Source organism: Neofelis nebulosa, chromosome 1 (assembly GCF_028018385.1).
Source record: "Neofelis nebulosa isolate mNeoNeb1 chromosome 1, mNeoNeb1.pri, whole genome shotgun sequence".
In the NCBI taxonomy this organism is placed as follows: domain Eukaryota; kingdom Metazoa; phylum Chordata; class Mammalia; order Carnivora; family Felidae; genus Neofelis; species Neofelis nebulosa.
In genome coordinates this window covers 233384192-233411970 of record NC_080782.1, presented here as the reverse complement: position 1 = coordinate 233411970, position 27779 = coordinate 233384192, and the positions used below count along the sequence as shown (strand labels likewise).

The 27779-nt window shown below is 36.3% G+C and overlaps 1 long non-coding RNA gene across 1 annotated transcript in view; it reads right to left on the bottom strand.

The window, feature by feature from the left end:
- Positions 1-319: 319 nt before the first annotated feature.
- The window catches only part of LOC131498208 (uncharacterized), a 59606-nt gene continuing 32146 nt past the window's right edge, over positions 320-27779 (bottom strand). The window contains exon 2 of the long non-coding RNA XR_009255346.1: positions 320-399. This is a non-coding gene — a long non-coding RNA (uncharacterized LOC131498208). The remainder of the gene's footprint in view (positions 400-27779) is intronic.

Genomic DNA, 27779 nt, shown 5'->3' with positions numbered 1-27779 from the left:
CTTTTATTAATTTTGAAAATATCATAGCATCTCTTAATATTAATTGGAAGTCCTAAATTGCAAAAAATAAAGTCCTGTGATGCTGTATCTCAAAACCAGAATAGCACAAATAATGTGGCACATCCAAAAGCCTGGGCTTTAGGCCTGGTTTTATCCTGATAGGGATTACTTTGCATTATTAATTACTATGCATCATTATTTCAGTTTCCAAATATGTAAAACAGAAATGATAATAATAATAATAACACTCTGCCACTGTCATACAATAGGTAGATAGATTATTTAGATAGAGTGGAAACGCTTCAAGAAGAATAAGCCACTACCTTTGAAGCATCCTCATTTCCTTCCATGTGTTGTACATGACATTGGTGCTCAGTCGTGTGCTGATACATTGGCTCTCTGGGAAGAAAAAAAAAGGACCCACTTTATAGCATTTACTGTTCCCTGTGGTGTAAATACCACTCCTATGGTTGCTTTCAAGTTATCGACGGTGTAACAACCAGCTTGCGAAATTCTTGACTATTTGACAGTTGGTTCTTGATTTAGGCTGACTTTAACCCTCTACCTTGACATATTAAATTAGATGATTATAATATAACACAATACCCAGTCCCCCAAATCAGTCCTTTTCAATATGAGAAAGTGAAGATTACTCCTAACTCTCACATAAGTCCTTCTATTGTTATAGCTATGTGGTATTCTAGGGTTGGACCACCATGAATGCAGGGCATACACAGTGAGAAAAAAAAATCAGCCCATTGGAGAGCTTCCAAGATGGCCAAGATGTCAGTGTAAGAAGACTCTGAATTCAAGTTCTCCTCTGGACACACTGTATCGATGAATCTACACCTATATAGAGAGTAATTCCTCCTGAAGAGCTGAGGACTGGTTGAACAGCTTCTGCACAACAAACAATAAACATCAGTACACATACAGAAGAGTAGAAGAGAAGGAGGTCGCCCCAACACGGTAACCTGTGCATAGACTTGCCCGCCCTGGAGCACAGCAAAAAAAGAACAATTTAAAGAGCAATTAGACTATAAGGGAAAGAAATCCATTTACTAATCCTAGAGTGACCAAAAGGTCAGGGAATTGCTGGAACTTGTTCTGGGGTCAAAGACACTAGTGGTGGCCATTTTTCAGTTCCTTTCTAACTTGATAGTGGGATAGGAGCAGAGTCCCTCTAGCCAGTCTACTAGAACTACCTCAGCACACCCTGGGTCCCTGGTCCATACCAGCTCCAGCTGACCACCCCCTCCCCCTGCCATTGTAGCCCTGGTGCAGTGTGCCCTGGGCCCCCCTGTCCACACCACGCCCAAGCTCCAGGTGTCCTGTCAAGATGGCCCCGGTGCAGCATGCCCTCTCTCTCTCAAAAGAAAAAAAGAATTCTGTAATTATACTAAAAACTACTGAACTGTAGGGGCGCCTGGGTGGCGCAGTCGGTTAAGCGTCCGACTTCAGCCAGGTCACGATCTCGCGGTCCGTGAGTTCGAGCCCCGCGTCAGGCTCTGGGCTGATGGCTCGGAGCCTGGAGCCTGTTTCCGATTCTGTGTCTCCCTCTTTCTCTGCCCCTCCCCCGTTCATGCTCTGTCTCTCTCTGTCCCAAAAATAAATAAAAAACGTTGAAAAAAAAAAAAAATTAAAAAAAAAAAAAAAACTACTGAACTGTATAATTTAAACACATAAATGTTATAGTATGTAAACTGTAAAAAACAAAAGTCTTAAAAGGCAGCAAGAGAAAAATTAAGAGTCACATGCAAAGAAAACCTCAGAAAGCTATCAGCTTATTTTTCAAAAAAAAAAAAAAAAAAAAATTCACAGGCCAGAAAAGAGTGGCAGGATACATTTGAAGAGATGAAAGGAAAAAAAAATTAAAACTAAGAATACTCTAACCAACAGGATTATCATTCAGAGTTAAAGGAGAGGTAAAGAGTTTCCTACACAAATAAAACGAAAAGAGTACATTAGTACCAAATCAGACTTACAAGAGATGTTAAAGGTCCTTTTTAAGTGGAAAAAAGGTCATAACTAAGAATAAAAGATATGAAAAAAATCTTACTGGTAAAAGCATTTACATAGTAAAGGCAGTGGATGGCCATTTAAAAAGCTGGTATAAAGATTAAAAAGCAAAAGTAGTCAAATCAGCTATAAACACAATAAGTACGTAAGGGATACACAAAATAAAAAGATGCAAAATATCATGTCAAAAATATAAAACTGGAGAGGAGGTAAAAATGTGCTGCTTTTGGAATGCATATAAAACATAAGTGATTATCAAGTCAAATAGACCACTCTCTACCTACATATATATATCTATATATCTATACATATACACGTATCTACACACATATAGATGTAAATATACAAGCATATATTAAAATATATTATATATTAATTTATATATACAAGTATATAAATATGTAAATACACATAAGTATATAAATATATAACAAGACTCATCTCTATGCTGCCTACAGGAGACTCACTTCAGATTTAAGACAGACATACTGAAAGAGAAGGGATGGAAAAAGATATTCCAGGCAAATGAAAATGAAAAGAAAGCTGAGATAGCTATACTTATATCAGACATTTCAAAACAAAGACTGTAACAAAGACAAAAAAGGGCATTACAAAATGACAAACAGATTAAGCCAAGAAGAAGACATAACATTTCTAAATATTTATTTACCCAACATAGAAGTACCTAAATATATAAAACAAATATTAGCAGACCTAAAGGGAGGAATTAACAATGATACAATAATAGTAAATGACTACACCTTAACACATAACATCAATGGATACATCATCCAGAAAGAAAATCAATATGGAAACTCTGGCCTTAAATGACACTTAGACCAGAAGGACTTAATAGTTATATACAGAACATTTCATTCCCAAACTGCAGAATATATATTCTTTTCAAGTGCACATGGAACATTCTCCAGAACAGATTAAGTCTTAATAAATTCAAGAAGACTGAAGTCATATCAAACATCTTCTCTGACAATACTATGAAACTAGAAATCAAGAGAAGAAAGCTGAAAAAACACAAACATGTGGATACTAAACATACCAATAAACAACCAATGTGTCAATGAAGAAATCAAAGAGGAAATCAAAAAATACCTTGAGACAAGTAAAAATGAAAACACAATTTTCCAAAGTCTATGGGACACTGCAAAAGCCGTTCTAAGAGGAAAGATGATAGCAATACAGACCTACCTCAAGAAACAAAAAACATCCCAAATAAACAATATAATTGTATACCTAAATGAGCTAGCAAAAGAAGAACAAAGTCCAAAATCAGTAGAAGAAAGGAGGGGCGCCTGGGTGGCTGAGTCAGTTAAGTGTCCAACTCTGACTCTTGATTTCAGCTCAGGTCATGATCTCACGGTTCATGAGATTGAGCCCTGTGTTGGGCTCTGCACTGACAGTGCAGAGTCTGCTTGGGATTCTCTCTCTTCCTCTCTCTCTGGCCCTCCCCTGCTCTCTCTCTAAATAAATAAATAAATAAATAAATAAATAAATAAATAAATAAATAAATAAACACTACAAAAACCCAAGTGAGTAGAATAAAGGAAATAATAAAGACCAAAGTGAAAATAACTGAAATACTCAAAAACAATAGAAGAGATCAATAAAACTAAAAGCTGGTTCATTGAAAAGATAAACAAAATCATTGAACCTCTAGTTAGACTCATCAAGAGAGAGAGACCAATAAACAAAATCAGAAATGAAAGAGAAGTTACAACTGACACCAGAAAAACACAAAGGATCATAAAAAACTATCATGAATAATTACACGCAAACAAATTGGACAACCTGGAAGAAATGGTTAAATTCCTACAAACACACAACCTTTGAAGACTGAATCATGAAGAAATAGAAAATCTAAACAGACCAGCTACAAGTAATGAAATGGAATTACTAATTAAAAAATTCTCCAGAACAAAAATCTAGGACTAAAACTCTCCACACAAAAATCTAGGACGAGCCAGCCTCACAGGTGAATTCTACCAAATAATCAAATATTTAAAGAAGAGTTAGTTCCTATTTTTCTCATGTTATTCCAAAAAAATTGAAGAGGATGGAATACTTTCAAATGCATTTTTTTAGTTTTATATCAAAACTGGACAAAGACACCACACACACACACACACACACACACACACACACACACACACTACAGACCAAGACCCCTCATGAATATAGATGCAAATACCCTCAAAAAAATATTAGAAAACTGATCTCAAAAATACTTTAATAGGATCACACACTATGATCCAATGGGGTTTATTCCAGGGATGCAAGGATGGTTCATCATTCACAAATCAATCAATGTGATATACAACATTAATAAATCAAAGGATAAAATATTATCATCTCAATAGATGCAGAAAAATTATTTGAAAAAATTCAACATCCATATACGATAAACACTCTCAGAAAGTGGGTATGGATACAAGGGACCTCAACATAATAAAGGCCATACATGACAAGTCCACAGCTAACATCATACCCAATGTCGAAAAGCTAAACGCTTCCTCTCTAATATCAGGAACAAAACAAGGATATTCACTCTCACCACTTTTATTCTATATAGTACTGGAAGTCCTAGCCACAGCAATCAGACAACAAAAAGAAAAAAAAGAGGCAATCAAATTGGAAAGGAAAAAATAAAATCATTATTTGCAAATGACATGGTACTATATCTGTAAACCCTTTAAGACTCCACCCAAAACTATCAAAAGTAATAAATGAATTCAGTAAAGTTGTAGGATACGAAATTAACATCTAGAAATCAGTTGCATTTCTGTACATTACTAATGAGTTATCAGAAACAAGAACTAAGAAAATCATTCCATTTACAATTGCACCAAAGAGAATAAAATACTCAGGAATGAAACGTAACCAAGGTGAAAGACTCATACTCTGCAAACTATAAGACACTGATAAAAGAAACAAGATAACACAAGTAAATTGAAAGATATGTTATGCTCATGGATTGAAAAGACTAATGTTAAACTTTCCATACTAGCCAAAGCCATCTATAGATTTAATGCAATCCCTAGCAAAATATCAAAGGCATTTTTTTTTTCACAGAACTAGAATAAAGAATCCTAAATTTTTTATGGAACTGCAAAAGGCCCCAAGTAGTCAAAGCAATCTTGATAAAGAACAAAGCTGGAATTCTCACACTCCCTGATTTCAAACTATGCTGTAAAGCTACAGTAATCAAAACAGTGTGGTACTGACATGAAAACAGACACATATATCAATGCATAAGAATAGAGAGCCCCCAGATAAGCCCACACATATATGACTAGTTAATCAATGATAGGAAAGGTAAGACTATACAATGGGGAAAAGACAGTCTCTTCAATAAATGGTTTTGGGAAAACTGGACATGTAAAAGAATGAAACTGGGCTACTATCTTACATCATATACAAAAACAAATTCAAAATGGATTAAAGACTTGAATGTAAGACCTGAAACCATAAAACTCCTGAAAGAAAACAGAGACAGTAAGCTCTCTGACATCAGTCTCAGCAATATTTTTTTTGAACCAATCTCTTTGGGCAAGGATAAGAAAAGCTAAAATAAATAAATGGGATTATATCCACCCCCAAAACTTCTGCACAGTGGGGAAAAACATTAACAAAGTGAAAAAGCCACCTACTGAATGAAGGAAAATATTTACCAATTATACATCTGATAAGGGGTCAATTCTGAATATATAAACAGCTTCCTTCCCTTAATGTCAAAAAAAAAGAAAAAAAGAAAAAAAAAGAAACAACCTGTTTAAAGAGAAATGGACAGAAGATTCAATAGACATTTTTTTTCCCCAAAGAAGACACACAGATTGCCAACAGACACATGAAAAGATGCTCAACATCACTAATCAGCAGAGAAGTACAAATCGAAACCACAATGAGATTTCACCTCACAGCTGTCGTAGTGGCTACATGCGTAAAACAGATAGGAAATAACGTGTTGGTGAGGATGTGAAGAAAAGGGAACCTTCATATATTCTGATTGGGAATGTGAACTGGTGCAGCATCTGTGGAAAACGGGACGGAGGTTCTTCAAAAAATTAAAAATAGAGGGGCGCCTGGGTGGCGCAGTCGGTTAAGCGTCCGACTTCAGCCAGGTCACGATCTCGCGGTCCGTGAGTTCGAGCCCTGCGTCAGGCTCTGGGCTGATGGCTCGGAGCCTGGAGCCTGTTTCCGATTCTGTGTCTCCCTCTCTCTCTCTGCCCCTCCCCCGTTCATGCTCTGTCTCTCTCTGTCCCAAAAATAAATAAAAAATGTTGACAAAAAAAAAAATTAAAAAAAAAAATTAAAAATAGAACTACCATATGATCCAGCATGTGGGTGGGACTATCCACTTTTGGGAATGTCTCCAGTGAAAATGAAAATACCAGTTTGAAGAAATAGATGCACCCCTGCATTCACTGCAGAATGATTTACAATAGCTAAGATATGGAAACAGCCTAGGCATCCAAAGAGGGATGAATGGATGAATAAAGAAGTTGTGGTATATGTGTACCCCCCGCACCACCCCCCCACACACATGCTGGAATATTACTCAGCCATTTGTGAAATACAGGTGGACCTCAAGGGTATTATGCTAAGTGAAACAGGTCAGACAAAGAAAGAAAAATACCATATGTTTTTACTTATATGTGGAATCTAAAACAAAACAAACAAAACAGAAACAAACTCATGGTCACAGGAAACAAAATGTTGATTACTAGACAACAGCATATAAAATAGGTGAGAAGGATGAAGAGATACAAACTTCCAGTTATAAAACAAAGAAGCCACAGGGATGTAATATACGGCGTAAGAAATATAGATGAATAATATCATAATAGGTTTGTATGGTGACAGATGGCAACCAGACTTATGAGGATCATATCATAATGTATCTAAGTATTGCATCACTAGGATATACACCTGAAAGTAATAGGATATTGTGTGTCAATTATACATAAGAATATCAACCCATTGATTTAAAAAAAAAATACTTGCTTCTCTATTTCTACTCTATCTCTTTCTACTATAGCTAGTAACTGTATCTATTCGCTTAATGGCTCAAATATTCATTTCGTCATCTAAGCTTAATTCAGACTTTTATTTCCATAAGGTAATTGCAGATTCCCCTGCACCTGATACGGAGCAGCGTATTTTCTCTAAAACCATTGAAATATACGGTATAATACAACTCTATTGCATAAAGTGAGCACCTCCTGCTTTATTACTATCTATGCAATGCATTGATCTCTGGCCCTAGACGAAGTTTTCTTACTTGGACTTTGATGTTTTACATCATTTTGAACTTCCTACAAATAGAACTTCATATTTTTTTTCCTCAGCTACAAGACAAAGAGAAGAATAAAGTGAACATGAAGTGCTCAGGTGACTGGGGAGGAGAGTCCATGGTGGGGGTTTGGGGGAGAGGTTTGGTTTTTTAGTGAATCATGGTTTACAGATACAAAGGAGGATGTATCGAATGCATACATACAAAGGAGTAGAGATACAAAGGAGTGTATATTGAAGATAATTTTTACAGGAGAGCCTAAGTTATGAAAAGGCAAGCTACACTTCAGTTCTGCCAATGAAACGTCTGAGGAAAACTGCATAAACAGACCTCATAGAGATACATTTCATTTTATTCACTGCTACGGGGGAGGGATTCTGCTGTGCAGACTGTTTATTGTCATGGTATCTCATGCCCTTCTTGGAATTTCGCGATATAAACATGGAAGAAATTGGGAAAGGTGGGACACGAGGAAGCCTGAGGTAAGATCCAATCCATCTTGTTCCTCGTGGAAGAATTCCCCAGATGTCCTTCTTAATGCATACCGTCGAAAATGTCTTCCTGGCTGTGCATTTCCTGGATGTATACGGAGAGCACGTTGCATGGATCCTTTCTTCAAGTAGCCATGGTTCAAAAAGCTGGATTTGCCCTGTGGCCTATCAGAACCTGCACTGCAGCAAGCCAAACACGGCAGGGGGCTGTTCTATGGGTATTTTAAAAACTGCTTCTTCTAGATAATTTCTACTTCCTCTTTCCTCTCTGTCAACAATCTCATTCTATAGTTATAAAATTCCTTCACTTATTTTTAGAAGTAAATGATTGTGTAAATAATCCACAAATACCCCATCCAAATCTTAGACCGTAAGACTTCCCGCTCTTGATCTAGGCTCTGGGTTTCGGAAACACTTGATTAGGTGTAAGTGTTAAGTGAACAAAGAAAGTGACAAAGAGTGCAAAGTATGGTTAAACATGAATGCTCTAGTTTGCATCTTTCCGGTCAGAGACAAAGCAATTTAAGTAGTAATTTAGCTAGAATCAAAGTTATACGTTATGAAACGACATAAAGATGGATCTTCAAAACATTTCCAGTTATAGAAGAGGTTTTCATACTATGAATGCTAAATTACAGTGGCCACTTGTTTTCATTTTTTATTTTATTTAGCTTTTCCAATTTTTAATGTTTCTTAAGGTAATATATTCACAATGTTAAACTAAAATAATAAATGAGGCTAAGCACATAGTTGGTACTCAATAAGGTTCTGTTGAATGAATCCATGTATTAAAGAATTAGAAGCCCTTCCTTAGCCCTAGTCCCAATTTTAGTTGTCAAAGACATGCACTTTTTTTTTTAAAAAATCTATTTTTTATGACTTAATTTCAGTGGAGAAGTTTTAGGTTCACAGCAAAATTGAGAAGGCACCGAGATTTCCCACAATATCCCCATGCATAGCCTTACCACCAGAATGATACATTTATTACAATTAATGAAAATACACTGACATATCATAAACACCCAAAGCTCATAGGTTATATTACAGTTCACTTTTTGTGTTGCACATTCTTTTTTTTTTTTTTTTTTTTTTCCCAACGTTTTTTATTTATTTTTGGGACAGAGAGAGAGACAGAGCATGAACGGGGGAGGGGCAGAGAGAGAGGGAGACACAGAGTCGGAAACAGGCTCCAGGCTCCGGGCCATCAGCCCAGAGCCTGACGCGGGGCTCGAACTCATGGACCGCGAGATCGTGACCTGGCTGAAGTCGGACGCTTAACCGACTGCGCCACCCAGGCGCCCCTGTGTTGCACATTCTATAGGTTTGGATAAAGTAGAATGACATATGTCCATCGTTATGATATTATATAGTATATTTTCACTGCCTTAAAAATCCTCTGTGCACCACTATTTTCTCCTTCCCCTTTCCACTCCTCACTCCACATCCCTAGTGGCCACTGATTTTTATTTTATTTATTTTATTTTATTTTATTTTATTTTATTTATTTTATTTATTTTTACTGTCTTGATTCATGTAGTTGGAATCAGAAAGTATGTGACCTCTTCAGATTGGTTTCTTTCATTTGGTAACATACATTTCAGATTCCTTCATGTCTTTTCATGGCTTGTGATCTCATTTTCTTCTGGCGCTAATATTTCATCGTCTGGATGTACCACAGTTTATCTGTTCACTTACTGAAGAATATGATGGTTGCTTCCAAGTTTTCACAATAATTAGTAAAGTTGCTATAAACATCAATGTGCAGATTTTTATGTGGATATGTTTTCAACTCCTTTAGGTAATTTCAAGGACTGCAATTGGTGGATTTTATGGCAAGAGCATGGGTTCTGTGAGAAACCACCAACCGTCTTCCAAAGTGGCTGTCGCATTTTGTATTCCCACTGGCAACTGGTGAGAGTTCCTGTTGTTCCACATCCTCACCAAGATCTGGCATTGTCAGTCTTCTGGATTTGGCCATTTAAGAGGTGTGTATTTGTAGCTCTTTGTTGCTTTAATTCGCATTTCTCTGATGACATATGATGTGAAGCCTTTTTCCTAGGCTGACTGGCCACCTGTATGTCTACTTTGGTGAGGTGTCTGTTAAGGTCTTTGGCTCATTTTAAAATGGGGTTGTTTATTTTGTTACTGTCGAGTTTTAAGAGTGCGTTGTATATTTTGGAAAACAGTGCTCTAGTCGATGTGTCTTTTGCAATATTTTCTGCCAGGTGGTGGCTTATATTCTTGTTCTCTTGACATTGTCTTTCACAGAACAGAGGTTTTAAATTTTAATGGGACCCAGCTCATCAGTTATTTCTTTCATGGATTATACTTTTGGGGTTGTGTCAAAAACATCACTGCTGTACTCAAAATCGTCTAGGTTTTCTCCTATGTTATTTTCTACGAGTCTAATACTTTTGTGTTTTGCATTTAGATTTATGATCCAGTTTGAGCTAATTTTTGTGAAGGATGTAAGGTATGTGTCTAGATTTATTTTTTATTGCAAATGGATGGTCAGTTGGCCCAGCCATTTGTTTAAAAGATGTTTGCTTCATTGTATTGTCTTTGCTCCTTTTGTCAAAGATCAATTGAATATATTAATGTGGGTTTATTTCTGGGCTCTCTATTGTGTTTCATTGATCTGTTTGTCTCTTTCGCAAATACCATACTGTCTTGATTATTGTCACTTTATAGTAAATCTTGATGTCGTCTAGGGTCAGTCCTGCAACTTTGTTCTGCTTCAATATTGTGTTGCCTATCCTGAGTCTCTTGCCTTTCCGTATAAACCTTAGACAAAGCTTTTCAATATCCCCTAAATAACTTTCCGGGATTTTAATTGGGATTGCATAATCAAGAGAAACACTTTTAACATTTTAAGGGGTTATCTTCCTATATTCCAAATAAGAAATCACTATTGCGTGATTTTACATTCAACGCATAACTCCTCATTGTGAAAGATGAGGATTTGCCTCCGTTGTTCATCCAAGTTTCTATCTCCTTGTTGCAATTTTTGATACTTAGTGTTTCAGTCCTGTTGCTTTTCTCTGTAACTTTACATGTCATGTTTAAACTTACATTTCTTGTTCCACCAACTTTAAATATAGTATCTCAGCTTCCCACAATGTTAGATGAGGACAGTAGTATCTACTTCCTTTCTCCTTTCCTCTTTTCTTTTTGTATAGTCAAGGTTAATGAAGTTTATAGTGTTTCATAACTACGTCAGACACTTGCAGTTTTTTTCAATGAATTCTCTCTTAAGATTGAAAAAATAATAGTATTTGCAAAATTATACCTGTATGCAAAATAGAGGGCTAGCATTATACATTATATATATATCGGTGGGTACAATGTCCTGACTGCGATGTCACTTGAAGGAAACAATTCAAAGCATCCAAGCTGAGCGGAATTTCTTTCCTTCACTTCTGTTGTTCAAAATCGTGCCATAGCTTACTTTGAAATGTATTTTGACACGTCTTCCTTACATATTTTATAGCTTTCTTAGCTGTTGTAATTATTTTACTCACCTCTTGAGAGTAGAAACATTTCTGTTTTTATTTTCATCATTTCTTAATAATATAAGAATTATTTTCTTCTTTCAGTCCAGTGGCTTCCCTCTTTACTTTGAATCCTTTGCTTACTAGACATTCTGTATAACTGTCATGCTGGGGAACACGTTCATTGAGCTCCTCAGTCATGTTGATGATTTCTCGTACCCCATGACTTTCTCACTCTTTACCTTCCTTCCTTTCAGAAAGGTTGTAGGGGAGATAATGTCCTGAGCTGCTTGATAGCTAAAAAGGCTTTTGTTTGTCCTCTCGTTGGAAACTTGGGGAGATCTAGTAGTCCAGGTTTCAAATAATTTTCTCCCAGAACTTATATGTCATTATTTCATTGATGGCAGTTAGTGTTGATGAGACAACCAATGCCCACCTGTTTCTCATTTTCTGTGTTTCGCACTGTGGAAATTTTAATACCCTTTCCTTAATGTTTTGAAATGTCATGGTAATTTGTCTAGGGAGAGTGGTTTGTTTTTTCATTCCTTCTTCTTGGGTCTCCGTAGACTCTTAAAATGTGAAGGACTCATGCTTCTTTTCAGCCCTGGAAAAACTTTCACACTTCTTTATTTTACAATTTTCCCTATGTTTTTTGTTCTGTATCCAGAACACCTGTTGGTCAGAAGCTGTAATTCCTAGATTAGGTTCTTCACCTTTCATATCTCAGGCTTTCAGTTCCGTATTCTCGGAGATTACCTGGACTTCAATTTCAAACATCTGTTACATTAAAAAAGTTATTTTCAAAATCATGTTTACTTTCTAAGAGTTCTTTTTTATTGTTTCTACCTCATAGTGCCCTGTTCTCATTTAATGAATGGCATATGTTCTTTCTCTAAACATCTTTATCAAGGCAAAATGTACATACCGTAAAATCTGTACAATTTAAGTGTACAACTCAATGATTTTTAGCAAATTTATCGGGTTGTATAATCACCGCAATCCAGTTTTAGAACATTACCATCACCTCAGAAAGATCTCTTGTGCCCATGTTTAGTCAACCTCTGCTCTCATCCTCATTCCCGATTAATCTACTTTCTGTCTTTAAAGATTTGCATTTTCTAGGCATTTCATATAACGGAATCATCTAATATGTAGTCTTTTGCATTAAGTTTCTTTCACCAGCGTGTTTTTGAGGTTAATTCATGTTTTAGCTAGTAGCTGATTCCTTTTTATTCCTTAATGGTATTCCATTGAATGGATATACACTGCATTTCGTTTTTTCATTCATCAGTTGATAGACATTTGGATTGTCTTCAGTTCATGGCTCTTATGAATACTAATGCCGTATGAACACTTGCATTTGAGTCTTTGACACAGGTTTTCTTTTGTCTTAGGTAGGTATTTAGGTGTGAAATTGCTGGATCATATGAAAAGTTTATGTTTAACATTTTAAGTAACTGTTAAACTGCTTACCAAGTGGCTTCCTGTTTCTTGTTTATGGGCAGGGACGTTGAGAGTGGTGAACTAAAGGTTTTCCTTAGGGGACCATTGGGTCAAGTATCTGAAGTATCAGTTATTGGTAGGTCTATTTTCTTGGTCAGTTTGCCCTGAAAGTAGATCTTGAATTTCTTGCCCGAGAGTGGGCTTGAGGTGAGGGAACTGAGGGTTTTCCTGGTTAGTATGTAAACTTTGCTTTTCTTCTTACTGCCACATAGTACTTCTGCACTTAATGGGTCTCATGTCCCCAAGGTTAGTGTACCTCTGGTTCAGTCTCTTCAGAGAGTAATCTCCAGTCTTCTGTCAGACTAGAAAAGGGTAGTTACCTAGCTGTGGGAGAGAAAGAAGGAAATATGAGGAGTTAACTGCTCCTGATACAGATTTATCATCTCCACTCTTAGCTCCGTCTGGACGCCCATTCTCAGAGATGATTGGTGTTTCTCTTTCCTCTGCATCTGGGATTTTATGAAATGCTCAACACCTCTGCCCTTGCCCTAAACAATGCAAGACTCTTGACTGTTTTAGCTTCGGTATTTTCTCACATTACTGATGCTCTGATTTAATTCCATCTTGTTTGTAATGCCTGTTCATCAATATTATGATTATTTTTAGAGTTAATATTTATTTAAAATTACCCATAAGTCGACCATGTGTACCATCATTCTGTTTTCATTTCTTTCTTCTCATATTTCCTTCTTTTTATTTTCCTATTTCTACTTAAAGTTTCCCTTTTTAAAAAAAAAAGTCCTGGGGTGCCTGGGTGGCGCAGTCGGTTGAGCGTCCGACTTCAGCCAGGTCACGATCTCGCGGTCCGTGAGTTCGAGCCCCGCGTCAAGCTCTGGGCTGATGGCTCGGAGCCTGGAGCCTGTTTCCGATTCTGTGTCTCCCTCTCTCTCTGCCCCTCCCCCGTTCATGCTCTGTCTCTCTGTCCCAAAAATAAATAAAAAACGTTGAAAAAAAAAAAAGTCCTTAAACTGACGGCATACTTGAACTTACATTGCAACTAGTTTTAAAATCACTTTTGGAAACTTTTTTCTACTTCAGAAACATTTCAGATACAATAAAACAATAAATTTCACATTTTATTTCCATATTGTATTACTGTGTTGGATTTTCTCCTCCGTCACCAGAGATGAATGCACAACTTTCATACTTTATTTGGTAGTTGCTAAAAGAAAAAAAAAAAAGTAAAATACAAAAAATAAGTGTAGAGCATCCTGGTGGCTCAGTTGGCTGAGCATCCAACTCTTGATTTCAGCTCACACCATGATCCCAGGGTCATGGGATCGAGCCCTGCATCAAGCTCCATGCTGTGCGTGCAGTCTGCTTAAGACTCTCTCTCTCCCCCTCTGCCCCTCTCCCTACCTCATGCTCTCTCTTTAAAATAAAAAAAAATTTAATTGAAAAACGTAAATGTCAATTTTAGAAAGATAAAAATGGGGAGAGAGGAGAAGGAGAAAAGGAAAGACGGGAGGGAGGAAGAAAGGGAAGGATGGAAGCAAGAAGGAAGGGGAAAATAGCTTTAGTGTTTTAGGCTGTAATTACATTTCTTTATAAATCTTATTCTGGTACTGTTTTGAAGATACCCAAGGAAAATCTTCATAAGGTGAAGAGAGGGAAACAGGAGATGTTCTTCTGAAGGACAGAAAGCAAAGGGAGATATCTAGAGTCCCACTCCTCTGGTAATTTCATAAATTTCATAAATAGCAGTTTAAGTCTCTTGTCCTCTCTTTTGTTTCACTCCAGTTGTTCTTGAATAATGGAAAAACAGGTACATAGAATAGCTTTTTAACATCTTCTCAGATCTAACACAAAAGAAGTTTTTATTAATGCATTCAACTGAATTCTAACTGAATAATTCAAACTCCATGTATCTCAGCAAACATTTACTAACTGGTGATACGGTTGCCTCGCAGGCAGAAACACCTAGACCAAAAAATTAGGTTCTGCACTTTTTAAAAATAGGAGATTTGTACTCTAAGAATTGTGTGTCTGGGTGTGCTATAGTCAAAAGAGATGTGCCCTTGAATGGACTGTATGTGTGCTTCAATACAGTAGGCATAAAGAAAAAAAAAACTCACAAAACCCCCCAAATTTGGGGAAGACTGTAGATCCAAGAGTCATGGCCAAGCTGCTGGCAGCCAAAAGTGAATTAAGTAAATATAACAGATGAACTTCTTCTTTAGAGGCTATTTTCAGCAGCACCCTGTTTTATCTTAAATGAATCAGGCATGGAAAAAATGTAGAATAAATATTTCAACCCCAGAGGGTGAATGTGTTCTAGCTTCACAGCTTTTAGGGTGAGCAACACTGGACAGGATACATGCATTTCTGAGCCCCAGTTTCTGTGTTTGTTTAAAAAACAAAGCATGACTTCTTTATGAACATGAGCTTTGAAGTCAGACATAGTCTGGTTCTGCCATACACTAATGCTTTAAATATGGATACGTTACTTAACCTAAGCATTTTTACTTTTTAAACATTTATTTATTTATTTATTAATAATTTATTGTCAAATTAGCTAGCATACAGTCTATATACAGTGTGCTCTTGGCTTCGGGAGATTTCCATGATTCATCACTTACATACAACACCCAGTGTTCATCCAAACAAGTGCCCTTCTCAATGCCCATCACCCATCTTCCCTGCCGCCCAATGCCCCACCCCCATCAACCCTCAGTTTGTTCTCTGTATTTAAGAGTCTCTTATGATTTGCCTTCCTCTCTGTTTGTAACTTCTTTTTCCTTCCCTTCCCCCATGGTCTTCTGTTAAGTTTCTCAAATTCCACATATGAGTGAAAACATACGACATCTGTCTTTCTGTGACTGACTTGTTTCACTTTGCATAATACTCTCCAGTTCCATCCATGTTGTTGCAAATGGTAGGATTTCATTCTTTTTCATCACCAAGTAGTATTCTATTGTATGTAATGTCTTGTATATATACATACACCACCTCTTTATCCATTCATCAGTTGATGGACATTTGGGTTCTTCCCGTAATTTGGCTATTGTTGATAATTCTGCTATAAACATCGGGGTACATGTGCCCTTATGAATCAGCACTCCTGTATCCTTTGGGTAAATTCCTAGTAGTGCTACTGCTGGGTTGTAGAGGAAACAACAGATGTTGGTGAGGATGTGGAGAAACGGGAACCCTCTTGCACTGTTGGTGGGAATGCAAACTGGTGCAGCCGCTCTGGAAAATGGTGTGGAGGTTCCTCAGAAAATTAAAAATATTTGTGTATTCTTTTACCCAAGCATTTGTAAATGTTTGGTTACGTTTTTGTTCCCAGCTGTGAAAAGAGAATTCCAAAAATACATACCTCATAGAGTTGTGAGCCTGGAATACTTTAGTCCATTTAAAGCACTTAGCTTTAATGCCTGGACAAAGTGCCCCTAAGTGTTATTGTTATTATTACTTCAATTAAGCTTTTAGTGTATTGTGATAGTGTCTAAAGATTGACTGTTGTTGATGATGATGATGATGGTAATCACTCATCAAAGGTAACTGATGAAAAGAACCTGGGTAATTATTATCGAGGCTATTTTCCCCTACTCATTTATAAACTGTTGAAATCAAAGTGCCTTAACCAAGTATTCTCAAGGCTGTATATGCTGATGCACTTAAAGAAAAGAGGCAATTTATAGTGGGCCTCACTAGTGCTAGTTCTAGAAAATCTTGTTTTTATTTCTTTTCTTTTTTTTTTAATTTTTTTTTTAACGTTTATTTATTTTTGAGACAGGGAGAGACAGAGCATGAACGGGGGAGGGGCAGAGAGAGAGGGAGACACAGAATCTGAAACAGGATCCAGGCTCTGAGCTGTCAGCACAGAGGCCGACATGGGGCTCGAACTCACGGACCGCGAGATCATGACCTGAGCTGAAGTCAGATGCTTAACCGACTGAGCCACCTGGGTGCCCCTTGTTTTTATTTCTTGAACACACAGAAGACTTAATCTCTAGCTACCTTGTGGTCGGCTGGGGGGGGGGGGGGTCCATGTGACTTGTTCTATCCAATGACAAGTAAGTAGAAATGGGAAGTCACTACGGTTAGAGGTAGCGAAAAGCTCCTAGAGGTTTTCTGAGTCTCTCTTCCTCACGTTGAAAGGGTAGAACCAGAGGGTTGCATGACTGAATCACTAGAGGTACAACAGCTGATCCAGGGAGTCAGCCAAATCCACGGTGGATTTTGTAGGAGAGAAAAATGTGCTTTGTGAAAGGCACTGAGATAATGGGATTGTTTGTTACAACTGCACAGCCTAAGTGATCCTCCTTATACACTGTTCTAAAGCCTGAAGTTCCTCTTCATGCTGCAGACCTTAAATTCAGAATTAAGTAGTTGTATAAGATGGAGATCACTCGATTAGTGGCACAGCTTGGACTAAAATCCTGTTTCCAGATTTCCTCCTAGGATATTGTTCTATTGACATTCTAAACTCTACACCTAATTTGCAAGACTACTGTAAAGAATAGATACAAGGTAAGGAAACTGCCTAGCACATGCCCTATCCCATATTGGGTAATTAAAACATAACTAATGTTTAGATTCTCTATTTTTTTGAAACCAATTACTGTTGCTGTATACATCTGCTTGTGCCAAACTTGCTGATTAATGGCCTTTAATTCTGAATCGCTATTAAACTAGGAATTGATAATGTATCTCAATTTGGGCGCAATTACATTTTTACAGCTTAAACTGCTGGCACAGAATCTACACTTCACTCTATTTTCATCCATTTAATAAAAACGCCTATCCATTTTTCAAACAACGACAGGAAAGTCATTCACATTTTCTGCATCTGGAAACTTTGAGAATTTATAAAAGCTGCAGCCAAACTCCTGGGAATTATTCTGTCATCATCCTTTCTTGGTCCCAATTCCTCTATCCCGGCATCATCTCTAATCTTCCTTATCCTTACTTGTGTCCTCTATGTTGTTCCTCTTGTCTTTTGAAAGAAGTATTATCACAACATTGCAAAATTCTTTTTGGCATACCTAAGATAACATTTGGCCCCAGTATAATTCAAGGACACCAGGAGGCATTTAAACTAGTAATACAAATACAGTGCCTTCAGTTTTCAGGGCCTTAGAACTCATCCAATTCAGAGAGTACTAGATTATCATCCAAACAAATGCCTTAAAATTGCCTGAGGTGCTTCTTGGGGCACCAGGGGGGCTCAGTTGGTTAAGTGTCCGACTTCAGCTCAGTTCATGATCTCACAGTTCATGAGTCTGAGCCCCATGTCGGGCTCTGTGCTGACAGCATGGAGCCTGGAGCCTGCTTCAAGTTCTGTGCCTCCCTCTCTCTGCGTGCCCCCCCCTTCTCTCTCTCTCTCTCTCTCTCTTAAAAATAAACAAACGTTACAAAAATTTAAAAAATGGCCTGAGGTGCTTCTAAAACATGTTGATTCTTAACTGCGTCCTTAACCTATTGAATTGTAATTTCCAGTGGGAAATTACAGGGGGGTATAGTGAATTGTAATTTTTTTAAAGCATTATTTTCCTTACATCCTTCTATCTCTCCCACGTTATTTATCCAACCAGGTTATTCCAACCCCTGCAGTCCAATTGGGGAACTACTGAAAAAGTTTCAGTTCCTATATGGCTCTGCAATTACCTTTACAAACCCCTCTGGCAGAATTTGCCCCTACTATTATACATATTGTCCCCAATTGGATACTATTACCCACTATATTAGCTGTCTGCTTCTCTAGCCACAGCTTCATATTATCTCTAGAGATAATAAATGAGTGCTTTGTTTTTTGTTCCTAAAATGTTGAACTGGGAAGGGACACAATCTCTGACAGGATTGAGAATGAATGAATGAAAACACACACACACACACACACACACCATAGAGATCTCCTCAGGTTGTCATTATTAATGTTTGCTGAGTAAATAATACTTTTTCTATAAACATTTTTCATTTTTAATGGGCACTAAGTACTATTTTTGAAATTGACGGTAGTAGTGTTTTAAAATCAATGGTCAATGCTAAGGCACTTTGAATATTTTTATTCCATTTTTAAGACTGGAAGATCCCCCCAGAGCTGAATTATAGGCAGTTATTCCTTAGAAATTCAACAGAAGCAAGGAGGCTAATGTGAAAATACGTCTTGGAGCCTTATTCATGCCTGCCCCAAACTGGAAACACACCAAATGTCATCAACAGAAGAATGAATAAATAAATCGTGGTATATTCAAATACTGGAATATTACCAAGCCACGAAAAGGAACAAACTAATGATACGTGCAATGACATGAATGATTCTCAAATGAATTATGTGGAGGGACAGAGCCTGATTCCATTTTTATAACTTTAAGAAGAAGCAGAATAATTTCTGGTGATAGAAGTCAATGGTTTTTTAGCAGGAGAAAGACTGATTACGTGGAAGGATGGAAAAGTTCTGTGTGTTGATTGTGGGTGATACTTCCATGAGTATAAATATTTCTTAACACTCACTGAAATGAACATGAAAGGTCTATGCACTGCATGCAAACTATACTTCAACAACAGCAACAACTGCCATGGAACATGCAAATTTGGAAAAACGTGCCTCAGAGATAGAAATGAAAAATAACATCATGGACATATGGAACTTTTGTCCCAATATACAATTTGAATGAGACAATATATAGGTTATAAAGACCTCACGTGCCATCCTCTTGTCCTAGAAAGAAAGTGCAGGGTGGAGTGGAGGTACTGGTAGGCCTCCACTGATACTTGGCTACCACTAGAAATATTGGTAAGAACAGATTATGGAGCCTTCATAAATTTAACATTTACTTTGCTAAGTTAAGCAGCCCTAAGTGTACCAGAGTTCAATTCGTGTACGGATATCATACTGAGAAGGCATTCAGGAAACTGAGTCATGGGGAGGCAAGGTAGATGGAAGACAAAATATCTCAACTATAGCTATCTATACCTCCTTACCCACAGAAACTGGTTAGGCCTCAAGTCTCTTCTTGAGACTTGCATGGGTCTCAGTTAATCCCTTACTGACTTTAGCTCAACATCTACATAAATATGAGGCAATATTTAGTATACTGATTATGCTGATAGTCTCAAATAATAATCTTCCTATATGTACACTCTTGTCCTGTAACTCTGTAGTTCTTTTCCACTCTGATATTGAGTTTAGCCATCTGATTTGCTTTCACTAACGAGTAGAAAACTTGATGCAAGCTGAGATTTGATAAGGTGTTTTCTTGTTTCTTCTTCCCTCTTGGACCCCTTATACTGCCATGAGACAAACTCAGGTGAAATTGTTGGAAAATGAGAGGTCATTTGAGGATAGCTGAGGTATCCTAGATAACAGTCAGTCAACTTCCAGGATCAGGGCCACCAAGATGACCTGAAGTTGCCTGTAGATGCATAATGCAGATGAATACAAACCAGAGGAAGGGAGGAAGAAAGGAAGGAAGGAAGGAAGGAAGGAAGGAAGGAAGGAAGGAAGGAAGGAAAGAAAGAAAGAAAGAAAGAAAGAAAGAAAGAAAGAAAGAAAGAAAGAAAGAAAGAAAGAAAGAAAGAAAGAAAACCATCCAGTAGGGTCCAACCTAAATTGTTGTTCCATAGAATGATAAACTAAATATGATTACTGTTTTAATTCAATATGTTTGAAGTCGCTTGTTATACAGTAATCACTAGCTGATACACAATACCAAAAAAAGCATTCACCTCTCTAAGGAAAAGAAGAGAAAAATCATGTGTCACTAAAGAGATGCTGTGGTTCAAAGGAATTACAAGGTATACCTCATTTTGAGATATAATTAACAAAAGGAAGGCAAAAATCTTAGAAAACATTTGAGTTATATTTTTCAACATGACTTGAGAGAATTTTTCATCAATGAAGTTGAAACAATCATCCATAATTAAAGGATAATCCACAATTTAATAGGATATGGGAAATACAATTAACAAATGGAAAACTGATTTAGAACATGAATAATAGATTTGATACTGAAACGCTTAAGCTTTTGAAAGAGAAATATCCTCCCAAAAACAAAATAAAGAAATATAAAAAAAGGCTTATTTTAAGATATCCAAGCTACACGATATAAGCATTCTAGAAGATGAAATGCAAGACAGAAATAATCATCAAATAAATAGAGGCAAGTTTTACAGGTCTAAATAAATAAAATCTTCATCTAAAAATTGAGATTATACTTCCTGTTATGAGAAAAGCAATGATAAAAAGACATTTTGGTGGAATTTTCAAGGATTAAAGCTCCTAAAAGCAATTAGGAAAACACGTTAAGATTACTTACAAAAAAAAGCAAGTCAAGTTGGCCTCAGAGTGCTCCTCAAAAACAATAAATTCCGGAAACAATAGGGCAACACCCAGTTTCCAACAGAAGAAGATTGTATCCAAAGCCTACCAGTGAGGACCACAGAACACTGTCCTTGAATGTTCTATGGCAGAAATTACAAGTTTAAAGAACCATTTAAAGAGCATGAAAATGAAAAACCAAAGTGGCTGGAAAGGATTAGCGGGAAAATTTGAACTCGGTTGAAGATGTATAAGTAGGTGTTTTGTTTTATTTTTTGTATACCCTTCCAGTTTTGTTTAAATAGAATTGACATATATCATTTTGTAAGTTCCTGACATACAAAGTAATAATTCAATATACACATATATCACAAAATGATGACCACAATAGGTTAGTGAAAACATCTGTCACCTCATACAGTTACCTTTTCTTTTTGTGCATGGTGAGAACTTTTAAGACTTATTCTCAGCAACTTTCAAGTAGGTAATACTGTACAGTTAACTTTATTTACCACGCTGTACATTACATCCCCAGAACTCATTCATCTTACAACTGGACATTTATCACCCCTGACTACTTTTCCCCATTTCTCCTGTCTCTACCCACCTCCCCACCAATTTACTATTTCTATGAATTCAGTCTCTTTAGGACCACATTTAAGTGAAATCATGAAGTATTTGTCTCTCCCTGTCTGGCTTATTTCACTTAGCATAGTGCTCTCAAAGTTCATTCGTGTTGTAGTAAATGGCAGGATTTTCTTGTTCTTCATGACTGGATGTTCAGTCATGAACGTTATGCAGTATATAATATATATTTCACATGGTCTTCATCCATTCAACTGTCAGTCTTAGGTGTTTTTCACATCTTGGTTAATATAAATATGCTGTCATAAACATAGGGGTGAAGATAAATATCTAGAAGTGGAATTGCTGGATCATACAGTAGTTAGATTTTTAATTTATTGAGGAAACTCCGTATCGTTTTCCAGAGCAGCTGCACCAATTTACATTTCTACTAACAGTGATTAAGGGTTCCCTTTTCTCCACGTTGTCACCAACATTTGTTATTTGATAATAGCCATTCTAACAGGTGTGAAGTGATATTTCACTGTGATTTTGATTTGCATTTATCTGATGATTAGTCATGTTGAACACCTTTTCATGTACCTGTTGGCCATCTGTATGAAAATGTCTATTCAGTTCCTCTTCCCATTTTTAACTGGATTATTTGTTTTTGTTTTTGTTTTTTTTTGTTTTTTGTTTTTTTTTTGGCTATTGAGTTGTAGGCCTTATTTATATATTTCGGGTATTAACCCCTCATCAGATATGTGGTTTGTGAATATTTTCTCCCATTTTATAGGCTGTTCTTTCAGCTTATTGTTTCCTTTTCTGTGAAAAAGCTCTTTATTTTACCTTTTGTTAACTGAGCTTTTGGTGTTTTATCCAGGAAATCATTGTCAAGACTAATGTGAAGGATCTTTTTATTTTTTCTGTTTTCTTCTAGTTTTATAGTGTCAGGTCTGCATTTAAGTCTTTAAACCATTTTGAATTAATTTTTGTGAGTGGTGTAAGATAGGGGTCCAGTTTCATTCTTTTACATATGGATATCCAGGTTACCAACACCATTTACTGAAAAGCCTATCCTTTCTTGATTCTGTAGCACATTTGTCAAAAATGAGTTGACTCTATATGTCGGGGTTTATGTGTGGGCTTTCTATTCTGTTCCATTGGTCTATGTGCCTGTTTTATGTCAGTATTATACTGTTTTATTACCATAGCTTTATAATATAGTTTGAATAAGGAGTGTGATACCCTCAGCTTTGTTTCTCTTTCTCAAGACTGCTTTGGCTATTCAGGGTCTTTTGCAGTTCTATACAGATTTTAGGATACTTTTTTTTCTATTTATGTGAGAAATGTCATTGGAACTTTGATAGTGATTGCACTAAATCTGTAGGTCCCTTTGGGAGTATAAACATTTTTACAATATTAATTCTTCCAATGCGAGACCACAAGATATCTTTCTATTTACTTGTGTCTTTCATGAAGGTCTCAGTTTTCAGTATATAAGTCTTCCACTACCTTGTTTCAATCTATTTCTAAATATTTTATTGTTTGGAAACAACCATAAATGGGATTACTTTCCTAATTTCTCTTTCAAATAGTTCATTGTTAGTGTATAGAAAGACATTAGCAATTGATTCACATGATTATGGAAGCTGAGCAGTGTCAAGACCTCCAATTAGCAAACTAGAGACTCAGGATGGTTGATGATATGATTCCAGCCCAGGCCTGAGAACCAAGAGAGCCAACAGGGTAAGTTCCAGCCAGAGTCTAATGGCAGGGGGACCTATGTGCCAGTATGAAGACAGTAAGGCAGAATGAACAACTTCTCTCTTACTCAGCCTGTTGGTTCTTTTTTTTTTTTTTTTAAGTTTATTTATTTATTTTGAGAGGCGGGGGAGGGAGGGAGGGAGAGAGAGACAGAGAAAGAATCCCAAGCAGGCTCCATGTTGTCAGTGCAGAGCCTGACCTGGAGCTCGATCACACAAACCATGAGATTATGACCTGAGCTGAGACCAAGAGCCAGATGCTTAACCAACTGAGCCACCCAGGTGCCCCGTTGGTCTGTTGGTTCTATCCAACCCTTTAAGAGATTGGATGAGGCCCACCTACACTGGGTAAAGCAATCTGCTTTACTCTATCAATTCAATGTTAATCTCATCCAGAAACACCCATACAGATACATCCAGAATAACAGTAAACCAAAAACTGGGTGCCTCTTAGCCCAATAAAATTGACATGAAAAATGAACCATCACATGATTTTTCTCTTTAAGCTTGAAATCTAGTTCAGTATATGAATAACTGTCTTGATAACATTTACGCTTAATGATAAGAAACTTAAAAGCAAGATGCCCATGTTCCAAATGCATGCCAAAAATAATCTTAAGCAAAACATTCTACATAGCAAATCTGGAAAAGAAAAGAAGTATCAAATCAAGGAAAAAGAATCATAGCTAATAAGGGTATAGTTGTATATCTACATATAACATAAGTAACCTCAAATCAATAGCTATTCAACTAGCAACTAATTAAGAGCTACATTGAAAAAGAGGTCATTTTCACAAAACAACCCCCGAACACTAAATTTCTAAGACTAACTTAACAAGAACTCAGTGGGCCTTAATGTTACTGAAAGATACTTAAGAAGACATACCATATTCTTGAGTGAGGAATTCTAATCACAAACCTAATAAAATCTGACATCTTAATTCCACAGTCCAAGAGGAAGGATAAACAAAGAAAAGTTATGAAATTTTGAAAGAGTAAAAGGACATTTATCCTAAAAGATATCAAACATAGTATAAAGCTACATGCAACATATGCTATATGTTGGCTCACTCATTGCTAATTCAATTGTTTTTGTCATGTCTATTTTTACTTATAGAGGCTATAAAAGCAAACCAAGTGAACAAAAACTAAAACAAATCATAAAACTTTCTAGACTTTCTTGCAGCTAAAGATGACCCCAAAGCATAATTATTTCCTCATTCTTTTTTTTCCTTCTTCATGCAACTGAGTAGGGGCTAGAGTTGTAGTAGGTAGCCATTGTTAAGCTTGTTGAAACAAGAAGAGAGAATAATTCAGAGTTCCTAATGGTATCATAAGCAGCCAAATCATTCATGGGCTACCAATCCTTTGAGTTCTTATTGAATGAGAAAAAGAATTCTTAAGCAGTGATTTTCATTACCGTTGAATACTGTCAAAACTGATATGCTACAATAATTAAAATCATCTACTACTGACATAAGAAAAGACATAGAGATCTGTTGGGCAGAATTAAAATCTAGAAACATACCTTTTTATATATAATTAGGTTTTATAACCTAATATAATAATAAGTGAAATATCAAATCGCTCAGAGGGGGATGAATTACAAGAATAATTTCCTTTCAGTAAAAATAAATCTTTGTATAATATACATCATGTTACAGCTAGATCAAAGAAATCCACATAAACTATAAAACTATTACAAAAATACATTTTTAAAACAAATACATTTTGAAAACAAAATATATTAAATTTTTTTATCTGATCTTAGAGAAAGAACTTCCCAAATATAAAATTGGTGAAAAATCCTAGCAAAAAAATGGACTTATTGTACATTTTGTATGCACACACATATGTAAGTTTAAAAGTCTAACAAGATATTAAGAAAACATATGCCTTGAATGTGATAAGCAAATGCTACTTTCCTTAATATATAAGGTTTACACATATAAAAAATATAAAATGTTTACACAGTAAGAAAAAATGAACAGAGGGCATTCCAGGACAATTCACAGAAGTAGAAATGCAAATGACCAATAAGCCTAAAGCTTGTTCAGTTTCACTAATCATCGAAGATATTTGAGATAAAACAAAATAATAAAGTACTCTGGGTTTAGATGATCAAAAAAATGCACCTAAAATAATCAGAAATCAGAATAAAAAATTACGAACAGATATGTTCATCTGATTGCCACCTCAGTTGGGTGATCTTTATTGGAGTAGGAGAAGTGGTATCTTGAACATAAATTTGAATTGCAAATTACTGCTTTTAATGCCTTAAAGTTATTCTAGGTACATACTTCAAAACCAAAAGTTTTTTTGTATGCAGAAGATTGCCTGTCATGCGCTTGGCTGGTCACACACCAGGCAGTGGCATTAAAGACTACAGACATTGATCTTGGTCTTAAAATTTTCAAAGCTAAGAGTGGTGGCATCACTAATTCAAGCGTGGTGAAGAGCTTTTACTCAGGCCTGAATATCTACATGTCAAAAGCTCTGGCTGACAACCAAGAGGAACTATGTATTCCAGCTAAAGAAAGGAAAACCAGGACTACCTTTATAAAACCAAACAGGAAATATAGAAAGGTCCTGATATTTTTCAACATATCTCAAAGTTATATTTTCAGTTCTATAAGGGATAAAGAAGAAACGGTCACAGGCATGGATTATGTATGAGAAGCAGCATGTCACTATACTGCCAGTGATCGTTATTGATGGCTCAAAGCAATTTATAACCATACTTAGACTAAAAGGCTTAGAAGAACGCATCATGTATTACTTAAAAAAACAATCTAGTTCAAATCTTGTGCACTTTTAAATGTGTACATTATTGTTCTCCCAGGAAAAATCTTATTAAACCGGTAACTTGTCTTAAAGGTGTCCAAGACCAAGGAGATAGGATACACGCATTCAGAGATGGGTTCTTAGGAGGACATACAATAACATGTTAAATATAATTCTCTGAATTATGGAATAATGTCTACCTTATGCTTCCTTTTTTCCACTTTCTTCTCCTTCCCAATGTTTCATAATGTAAATTTTTCTTCTTATAAAACCAGGGTAAAGAAAAATATTTTTAAAGTAATTAAAGTCATCCTCAAACCATTTAACTTAGTCTAAGTACAGGAAAACTCCCAACTGACCTTTAATGCAGTTAGTACTTTGCTTTTATTTATTTTTCAACAATGAGTCTTTATCTCTGGTTTCTGTTTGTTGCTTTATAAATAGTAACTTCCCAACTCAAATCAATTGCTTTACCTCTTTGCAATTTCTATAAATATTCCTTCACTGTAATTTCTTTATGTTTCTATAATGTTTCTTATGTTTCTATAAATATTCCTTCACTGCCAATCTCTTTACGTTGATCATTTCTACTTTAGTCAAACTACCTTTTATCTTCTTTAAATCATAACCCCAAGCTACCGGTTTTTTTCATCAGTGTTTCCCTCGTTAGTAACATCCCTTCTTTAATTTACTTCTACCTTCTTCATTTACACCAATGGGGATGATAGTAAAATAGTGATAGATACATGATAAGTTATGTATATGCATACAGTGTCACCATGTATCACAATGTGGGGACTCAATTCTCATTACCTAACTTGGTGGGTCTGAGTTTAATTTAATAGGTATGGAATGGAACCTGGGCATCAGTGAAGGATTTTAGGTGATTCTGTTGTATCTAGAGATGAGAACCACTGAACTGATTAATCTCTATAAGAGTAACCTCCCTACCTTACAGCTATCCTCATCACCTTTCAGTCTATGTAGAAATCACTGGAGATGTCAAAATGCAGATTCTGACTCAGTCGAGCTGGGGTCAGGCCTGAGATTCTGCATTTCTAACAACATTCCCGGTGATGCTGATGATACTGGCACACAGACGTTTTGCAAGGATATAGAACATTCTATGGAAATGTAAAAAAATGATATGAGAACAAGTGTGAACGGGCTGTAAAATTTTTGGACAATGTAGAAATTATTCTACAACATGGAACTATTATTTATTCGTGGCAGATATTGTTGGATAATAGCTTCTTTAGTCATTGGTTGGGTCAATCAAAAATACTGGTTGAGAATCTACCTTGTGGTAGTCATTGCCATCTCACATCTAATGTAATTATTTGGAAGATCTAAGCATTTAAAGTTTAAAGCATATCGATAATGCGCTCTAAAATTCAATTATAAATTATGACATGCATTGATTTGCCTATTATCTGTCTTCGCTTATGTTTACCAAAGGCTTCTCTCATTGGCTTTTAAGGGAGTTTAACGTAAGAGTGATTAAGAGTATTTCATGTTAATCCATTATCAGAAGTTAGTAGGCTTATCCATCCCAGAGTTGTCATCAAAGTGCCTCAGCTCGATGCT